The sequence below is a fragment of the Hyla sarda genome, unplaced genomic scaffold, assembly GCF_029499605.1.
Source record: "Hyla sarda isolate aHylSar1 unplaced genomic scaffold, aHylSar1.hap1 scaffold_185, whole genome shotgun sequence".
Lineage (NCBI taxonomy): Eukaryota > Metazoa > Chordata > Amphibia > Anura > Hylidae > Hyla > Hyla sarda.
In genome coordinates this window covers 301,434-307,433 of record NW_026608499.1, presented here as the reverse complement: position 1 = coordinate 307,433, position 6,000 = coordinate 301,434, and the positions used below count along the sequence as shown (strand labels likewise).

The 6,000-nt window shown below is 47.2% G+C and overlaps 2 non-coding genes and 1 pseudogene across 2 annotated transcripts; all 3 read left to right on the top strand.

Moving 5' to 3' along the window:
• Positions 1-2,094: 2,094 nt before the first annotated feature.
• On the top strand, positions 2,095-2,285 carry LOC130314823 (U2 spliceosomal RNA). The gene has a single exon (XR_008862443.1). It is a non-coding gene; the product is annotated as a U2 spliceosomal RNA (small nuclear RNA).
• Positions 2,286-4,366: 2,081 nt separating this feature from the next.
• LOC130314932 (U2 spliceosomal RNA) lies at positions 4,367-4,526 on the top strand (annotated as a pseudogene).
• A 694-nt stretch (positions 4,527-5,220) lies between these two features.
• Positions 5,221-5,405, top strand: LOC130314911 (U2 spliceosomal RNA). The gene has a single exon (XR_008862519.1). It is a non-coding gene; the product is annotated as a U2 spliceosomal RNA (small nuclear RNA).
• Positions 5,406-6,000: the final 595 nt, after the last annotated feature.

Sequence of the window (6,000 nt, the reverse complement as noted above, 5' to 3'; positions counted from 1 at the left end):
CCTTACAGGGTTAAAAAGAAAGATTCCTACTTTCATTGCTACCTGCTTGCTGGCTAGCCAGCTAGCCAGCCCTGTGGGCCTTGCTGCTGCTGCAGCCAAAAAACAAAAGGTGGTGCTGCTGCTGCTTCTGCTGCTTCTGCTTCTGCTTGTGTCTGGCCGCTGTTGGAGCGTCCAGGCACAGGACTTCTGCTGCTGCTGACTAAATGGCCTCCTTAATTGGATCATTTGAGTAGCCAGCACACCTGTGCAGGTAGGGCATGACATGATAGGCAGCTGCCTTGATAGCGGGTGGGTGCTGAATGTTCCTAATTGACAAAATAAGATTAATGCTTATGAAGAAATATAAAATCTCATCCCTTCCCCAATATCGCGCCACACCCCTACCCCTTAATTCCCTGGTTGAACTTGATGGACATATGTCTTTTTTCGACCGTACTAACTATGTAACTATGTAACATAACATGGGGGGGGGGGGGGTCTCCTGGCTGTTCACACAGGTGTGTCATTGCTGTACATTGACCATGCATTGCTTCTGTGGTATTGCAAAGGCAAAGACAAATGCTTCCAGCCATCCATTGCACTAATGGATTGGTCATCAGCTGGCTGTCTATGTCCCGCATCAATATAGACCAAAGTACAGAGGGTTAGGCTATGCTATTGTGCACCTACCTGATGCATCAGAAGGTGCGAGGCCCTTGCTAAATTCTGTGCACAGACTTTGAGATCTATACTTTAGACTGTATCTAAACCTGCTCCAACATGGACTGACATTCTGGCCTACTTTCAGCCGATGCGACTTGTCTGTCGCTGAACAGTCGCTTTTTATGTATTCAGCACCTATGTATAATGTTGTAAAAATGCTCTAGAAGCTAAAGTCGCAGAAATGTCACACATATTTGGCCTGCAACTTTCTGTGCGACAAATTCAGACAGGAAAAATCAGTATAAATCCTTAGAAAATTATCCCCCAGTGTCTCCATCTGCTGGCGGTATTGAATAAGCATTGCTGCACTGATGGGGTATGCATTAGACGAAAAAAAAGAAGAAAAAGAAGAATAATACGCCCAGAAAAGAGGCGAAAAGGAGAAAAACGTAAAAAAACGTGAAAAAAAAGTAAGAGGAAGAGAAGTGAAAAAAAGGTGGAAATGGGTTTAAAAGTGATTTCGGCGGAGAAATATATATATATATATATATATATATATATATATATATATATATATACGCGCACACACACACATATATATAAACGTATTCTCCGTTGAGATATTGCAGCCGCTGCTGTGTCCAGGCCCAGGAGCCTTAGCACTGTGCTGTGATGTCACTCAATACCACTGACATTACTAGGTGTAAACAACATCTCTCCTTTGCTGTGTATGTGACTATGGAGCTGTTTGGTGATGTCGTCTATTATGGCCTTCATAGAAGCAACAGGAGATTGTTGCATCCATCTAGAACCCTCAGAACTACAGTGCTATGATGTCACTCACTTCCACAGGCCTTGCAGAGTGTAAACAACAACAACCCAGCTTTGTTGTGTATGTAACCATAGGGATTTGTGATGTCACCTAGAACCTTCACAGCAGCGACAGCTTTATGAGGAGCATCAGCACTGCTCTGCCTGAGCAGAACCATCACCGCCATAGGTTGTCAAATAACCCGGGTATACCCCCACACAGGTAAGTCCAATGGGGTGCAGGCATGTCCTCTATGCTTACAGCTTCCCGTGGGTGTTGGTTTGATACCGTTTGGGGACAGCCAAGGAGGCATCTGCAGGCAACAAAGGTAGGTGTGTGCTTGTGTGTGTGTTTCCTATGCAGATCCTAAGCCCAGTGTCACATGCAAGTAGGAGGAGTAAGAAGGGTTCCTGGCAAATCCGGGTTATGGATTGCATTTAAAAAGGCCCCGTGGGAGTGCAATGGGCCCCTGTCTTGCTGCTTAGCAATAATGGTATGGGTTTAGGTTCTGCTGTGTGTACTGGTGGTTGACTGCCCCCCAGCCCAGAGTGTGCATGGAAAATTGTCTGGCAGCCTCCCTGACAGCAAGCAGTGATAGTGCCCATGAAGGGCACCTTGTTGGGCCCGCCCCTTTCACGGTTATCGCTTCTCGGCCTTTTGGCTAAGATCAAGTGTAGTATCTGTTCTTATCAGTTTAATATCTGATACGTCCCCTATCTGGGGACCATATATTAAATGGATTTTTGAGAACGGGGGCCGATTTCGAAGCTTGCTTCCGTCGCCCTATGCATTGACCCGATATGGCAGTATCTTCGGGTACAGTGCACCACCCCCTTACAGGGTTAAAAAGAAAGATTCCTACTTTCATTGCTACCTGCTTGCTGGCTAGCCAGCTAGCCAGCCCTGTGGGCCTTGCTGCTGCTGCAGCCAAAAAACAAAAGGTGGTGCTGCTGCTGCTTCTGCTGCTTCTGCTTCTGCTTGTGTCTGGCCGCTGTTGGAGCGTCCAGGCACAGGACTTCTGCTGCTGCTGACTAAATGGCCTCCTTAATTGGATCATTTGAGTAGCCAGCACACCTGTGCAGGTAGGGCATGACATGATAGGCAGCTGCCTTGATAGCGGGTGGGTGCTGAATGTTCCTAATTGACAAAATAAGATTAATGCTTATGAAGAAATATAAAATCTCATCCCTTCCCCAATATCGCGCCACACCCCTACCCCTTAATTCCCTGGTTGAACTTGATGGACATATGTCTTTTTTCGACCGTACTAACTATGTAACTATGTAACATAACATGGGGGGGGGGGGGGTCTCCTGGCTGTTCACACAGGTGTGTCATTGCTGTACATTGACCATGCATTGCTTCTGTGGTATTGCAAAGGCAAAGACAAATGCTTCCAGCCATCCATTGCACTAATGGATTGGTCATCAGCTGGCTGTCTATGTCCCGCATCAATATAGACCAAAGTACAGAGGGTTAGGCTATGCTATTGTGCACCTACCTGATGCATCAGAAGGTGCGAGGCCCTTGCTAAATTCTGTGCACAGACTTTGAGATCTATACTTTAGACTGTATCTAAACCTGCTCCAACATGGACTGACATTCTGGCCTACTTTCAGCCGATGCGACTTGTCTGTCGCTGAACAGTCGCTTTTTATGTATTCAGCACCTATGTATAATGTTGTAAAAATGCTCTAGAAGCTAAAGTCGCAGAAATGTCACACATATTTGGCCTGCAACTTTCTGTGCGACAAATTCAGACAGGAAAAATCAGTATAAATCCTTAGAAAATTATCCCCCAGTGTCTCCATCTGCTGGCGGTATTGAATAAGCATTGCTGCACTGATGGGGTATGCATTAGACGAAAAAAAAGAAGAAAAAGAAGAATAATACGCCCAGAAAAGAGGCGAAAAGGAGAAAAACGTAAAAAAACGTGAAAAAAAAGTAAGAGGAAGAGAAGTGAAAAAAAGGTGGAAATGGGTTTAAAAGTGATTTCGGCGGAGAAATATATATATATATATATATATATATATATATATACGCGCACACACACACATATATATAAACGTATTCTCCGTTGAGATATTGCAGCCGCTGCTGTGTCCAGGCCCAGGAGCCTTAGCACTGTGCTGTGATGTCACTCAATACCACTGACATCACTAGGTGTAAACAACATCTCTCCTTTGCTGTGTATGTGACTATGGAGCTGTTTGGTGATGTCGTCTATTATGGCCTTCATAGAAGCAACAGGAGATTGTTGCATCCATCTAGAACCCTCAGAACTACAGTGCTATGATGTCACTCACTTCCACAGGCCTTGCAGAGTGTAAACAACAACAACCCAGCTTTGTTGTGTATGTAACCATAGGGATTTGTGATGTCACCTAGAACCTTCACAGCAGCGACAGCTTTATGAGGAGCATCAGCACTGCTCTGCCTGAGCAGAACCATCACCGCCATAGGTTGTCAAATAACCCGGGTTTAACCCACACAGGTAAGTCCAATGGGGTGCAGGCATGTCCTCTATGCTTACAGCTTCCCGTGGGTGTTGGTTTGATACCGTTTGGGGACAGCCAAGGAGGCATCTGCAGGCAACAAAGGTAGGTGTGTGCTTGTGTGTGTGTTTCCTATGCAGATCCTAAGCCCAGTGTCACATGCAAGTAGGAGGAGTAAGAAGGGTTCCTGGCAAATCCGGGTTATGGATTGCATTTAAAAAGGCCCCGTGGGAGTGCAATGGGCCCCTGTCTTGCTGCTTAGCAATAATGGTATGGGTTTAGGTTCTGCTGTGTGTACTGGTGGTTGACTGCCCCCCAGCCCAGAGTGTGCATGGAAAATTGTCTGGCAGCCTCCCTGACAGCAAGCAGTGATAGTGCCCATGAAGGGCACCTTGTTGGGCCCGCCCCTTTCACGGTTATCGCTTCTCGGCCTTTTGGCTAAGATCAAGTGTAGTATCTGTTCTTATCAGTTTTCATGCTGGTGGGGATGGGTGCTGCATGGAGGATGCAGGTGTACCAGGGCTTTCCGGGGCTGGTTCTGAGGAATCAGCTCGACGGCTGCCCCGATGTGACCTGTTCCCTCCGGGTCTCGCCATGAGGCTGAGAGGGTCTAGAGCCGAGGTACTTTTGTGCCTCGGGGAGTGGTGACCCCGAGGTGCCGAAACTCACTGGGAGAATAGACTCACTGAGTTGACGCACGGGCACCATAATCTCTTCACCTTGTGGCACTCACCTCTTGATTCCCGGCCTTCTGGCTAGGATCAGAGAAATTTTTATAGATCCGGCCGAATGTCCGGGCAGTATATCTGCACACATTCACTTATTTATTTCTTTTTTGTCTCACTGTGTCACTTTTTGCGTGTTGTGTGTTCACAGGATTTGTCAGGATGCGGTAGCCCTTCTGGGTGTCTCTCCTGGCGGTCTAGGGGAGGTGTGTGTGGCCATTAGGTTCCACACCTCCCTGCAAACACCCCGGGTACTCCTGCTTTGGCAGGGTACCTACCGTAATCGGCTCTGCGGGCAGATACCTTGGCTGACGCCAAGGGGGATGCCGGGAGCATTTGTGGTCCCCTAGTAGCTTCGGCAAAAAGGGACATCGAACCTGGAACCTCGCAGGTACCTTTTGGTCCGGAGGCGAAGGGTAAGGTTTGTTGGGGGGCCTCTCTCCTATCGGAGAAGGGCTTGCGATAGACCGCATCCTTTGTGCACGTTTTTTTTTGTGTAACACGTTTGCACTTTTTCTTGCACTTTGGGTGAATCGAAAGCACGTTCCTCGGCTTTAGATAAAAAAAAAAAAAAAAAAATCTGTTCTTATCAGTTTAATATCTGATACGTCCCCTATCTGGGGACCATATATTAAATGGATTTTTGAGAACGGGGGCCGATTTCGAAGCTTGCTTCCGTCGCCCTATGCATTGACCCGATATGGCAGTATCTTCGGGTACAGTGCACCACCCCCTTACAGGGTTAAAAAGAAAGATTCCTACTTTCATTGCTACCTGCTTGCTGGCTAGCCAGCTAGCCAGCCCTGTGGGCCTTGCTGCTGCTGCAGCCAAAAAACAAAAGGTGGTGCTGCTGCTGCTTCTGCTGCTTCTGCTTCTGCTTGTGTCTGGCCGCTGTTGGAGCGTCCAGGCACAGGACTTCTGCTGCTGCTGACTAAATGGCCTCCTTAATTGGATCATTTGAGTAGCCAGCACACCTGTGCAGGTAGGGCATGACATGATAGGCAGCTGCCTTGATAGCGGGTGGGTGCTGAATGTTCCTAATTGACAAAATAAGATTAATGCTTATGAAGAAATATAAAATCTCATCCCTTCCCCAATATCGCGCCACACCCCTACCCCTTAATTCCCTGGTTGAACTTGATGGACATATGTCTTTTTTCGACCGTACTAACTATGTAACTATGTAACATAACATGGGGGGGGGGGGGGTCTCCTGGCTGTTCACACAGGTGTGTCATTGCTGTACATTGACCATGCATTGCTTCTGTGGTATTGCAAAGGCAAAGACAAATGCTTCCAGCCATCCATTGCACTAATGGATTGGTCA